Here is a 3,477-nt window from a genome sequence, read left to right on the forward strand (position 1 = left end):
CAACCCAGTCAAGAACCAACATGGCAGAGAACAAAAGGTATAAAGCAGATCTATTGAAGCATGAGCTCCAAGAACAGTGGTTCTACAGGCATCGGCTCACTTGTGGTTGGCATGGAGTGGGGTATTCAGGAGATACAAGTTTCAGTTCTATCTTAAAAGGTAATAAAACGTTCTTTACTCTCACCTTTATTTATCTGATTTAAATAAGACTCTGCAGAAATACTGGCATTCCTGAAGGATCCACTGCTATGTGCTGATACTGTGCCTTTATTTGAAAAGGGAGAAAAAAGCCCATTAAAATTCTTTTAAGTAACTTGCTGTCATTTGCTTCAAAAAATAAATAATCAAAACACAAAAAGTAGAAGTGTTTTTTGTCTCCAAAGCAGGAAGGGAAGTATTTTTCAAACCTAAGTATGCACAACAGAGCCTGGCCATGAGCCTATTGGCATCTGTGTCTTGATCCGAATGAACTTTAAGATGTCTGTTCTCCCACAGGACATGTACTTCTTAAAAAAAAAAATAAAAAAAAAATCCATGACTGCTTTTAATCTACCTGAAATATGGGATACAGACATAGCATATTTTGTACTTGTTTTATAGTATCCCTGTTCCTTTTAGCCTGCTGCAGCATTATTAGGGTATTTCTGTTCCTATATCACAGTATTTAACATTTCCCAGAGAACACACCCAGGGCCATATAAAGCCATCTGCTTTTAAGTTAGCAATGAATTCTTCTTACAGATATAGGGTACAGAACAGCTCACGCTGTAACTCCAACAAATTATGCTGCTGTTTATTCAAGTAATAAAGGAATTATTTCCAAACAGTTGGGTTTTATTCCAGCATTTGTTCTCCACATGTGGTTTGCTTCCTCAAGTGTTGATTTTTCATAGCTAAGAGACCTTTTCCTGCCTTTTATCCACCAGGCTAATTGCATTCTTCTTCTTTTCTGTTTAACGAGAGTTGACATCCAGCTCAGCGCTTGGTAAAACAGGAAGCGATGTAGTTCCTGTTCCAAGGAGGTAACAGTTTAAACTGACCTCAGATGAATTTGACATCTGGGAAACGGACAGATCCAGCCCTGTGATTATTTGACTTTTTTTTTTTTCTATCATGAGAGGAAAGATGTAGGAAAGCCCCTTTGTCCCATCCGCCCGCATCCTGAAATATCTGTCACCCAAAAGAAGAGCCCCTTACCCCAGCTGCCACAAACCAGCTGTTCTCAGCCTCCTCACCTAAGCAATTAATCTTTCTCTGCTGCTTACCAGAGACCCCAGATAACCTCATACCAGGAGAACTTGCTTTACACAAACGAGCCATGATGAGGCACCTGCCAGATTCTCCCTTCCCTTTCTAACACTTGCAGTTATAACCACCTGTACCAGGCACTCTGTGTCACACCCCCCACCATGAAGTTATTCAAGAGGTAAGGTCAGCCCCATCCAACAACACACAGCTGCAGAAACTGCATCGTCCACACGTGGATATACCCTTTTTTATCCAGAGAGAGCACTCTTGCAGACAGCCCAAATTCAGAGTTTCTTAACAAATTCATCTTTGTTATCCTGATTGACATCAGAACTGAGATTTCTTGAAGTAGCATGGCTCTTTTCTTAAGGAAAGGAGCCATGTTCTGACCATCAGCTTTTCTTCTAATGATTCAATTATAAGAAAAGCAGCACCTCTGAGAATACATATGGTATAAAGTGTGTAAGTGTGACATATCACATTATACCTATTTTTGACTCGCCAAAGCAGCAGGACTGAAACACAAAACACAAGTAGAAGTTTAAAAAGAAAATCTGTGCTCCAAAACCAAAGCATTCCCTCAAATTCCTGCAAGCCAGATCTGCTGAGTCAGGCATCGCTCTGCTCACTGGCTTCAGCTCTGGCAAATCGATTTGCTTCTTTTATAGCAATGAAACATGGTTTACTTTGTTTCTTTATTATAAGAATTCATATCTGAAAGAATTACATGAATTTTACAAAAGAAAGCAAAGCTAAGCTACACCTGCCAACCTGACAGCATCTCCAGCTGTCAAAAGATTAACACATTTATCACAGCTGGTAAAAAAAAAAACAAAAAACAAGAGCTGCAAAGGGTATTCACCAGAGTCCATAAGGGAAGAACAACCCTTCTGAGCATTTTAATTTCTAAAGCTGAAGTTTCCTCTCATGTAAACTGGGAGTTATACAAAAAATAAGTAAGAGAACTGTTATTTCTGTGCTCAAAAATTCTTGGAGAAGGCAGGTTCTTAGCTTGCATCAACAGACACCTGCGCAAAGCTCTTCTGGTAGCATCAGATTCAAAAGGAGGAAAAAGCTTGCTAACAAAAGGGTATATGTGCAACTCTGTGTAGAGGAACAAATTATTTTCAGTACAGAATTACTGCTGCAGTCATGTAATTTCCCTTTATTTTAACCCACAAGCCAAATGGAAAGAATTTAGGAAAAAGTAGTGGCTGCAATAGTAAATATTACTTTGTAGAGAGCAAACACTGCTTTTGTTTGAGAGAGATGACTCCTACCTACTACAATCCTTTGGGTAAGTCAATAAACAAGTACACAAGAGGAAATATGATTCATATGTACCACACTGTGTTTTAAGAAGTTTTCAGTGGAACAAGGCAGCATCTGTCCTATTCAAAACCAAACTAATGCCTTGAAAAAGAAGATGAACAGTGGGGTGATAAAAGTTGACTCGTTCAGGTACTAAAGACGAGGGCTGAGGTCAAAAGCTGCAGGCAGTTCTGAACACTGAGTGCCTGGACAATAAAACAGACAGCTGAAATTCAGTATAAATAAAGCAATGCATATGGAATAGTTAAAAAGAGAAGTTTCAGCTTCACAGTGCAGGAATAAGCACTGAGTTAACATGAAAGAAATGAGGCTCCAGTTTGAAGCAATCTAAGAAAACATCAGCTCAAAACTAGTAGTGGTCAGAACAGCAACTAGGGAAAGAAAAATAAAAGCAGAAAATGCTCTTGTATCTTGAAATCTTTTTAAGATAGGACAATTGGAATGGAGCACACAGGAAGGATACAGGGATTGCCAAAATGTTACCAGGGCCTCTACATGTGACACAATTAAATAGGATGTCCTCTTTTTTAAGCTGTGAAGCATGAAGGTGATAAGGTGAATATCAGGAGTGATTCAAAGCTGTTCGCTGCTTCTCCCAGTAAAAAACTGAAAAAACAAACAAAAAAACCCCACAACCAACCACCAGAAAAAACCCCACAACAAAATTAAAAAAAAAGCCAACTAAAAAGTATAAAATAAACCTGCAATGCATAAGATAAAAAGGAATAAATTTAATTCCACATGACGTGTAGGTAAGCTACAGAAATTCTTGACCCATGCTAAAGGATTCAAAGAAGGACTGGACAAACTCATGAAAGACTAGCCATCAAGAACTTCACAGATAGACCACTTCTAGCTCAAATTTGTGAACTAAAAAAAAAAAAAAAAAAAAAAAAA

The sequence above is a fragment of the Calidris pugnax genome, unplaced genomic scaffold (assembly GCF_001431845.1).
Source record: "Calidris pugnax isolate Ruff unplaced genomic scaffold, ASM143184v1 scaffold18, whole genome shotgun sequence".
Taxonomy (NCBI): Eukaryota; Metazoa; Chordata; class Aves; order Charadriiformes; family Scolopacidae; genus Calidris; species Calidris pugnax.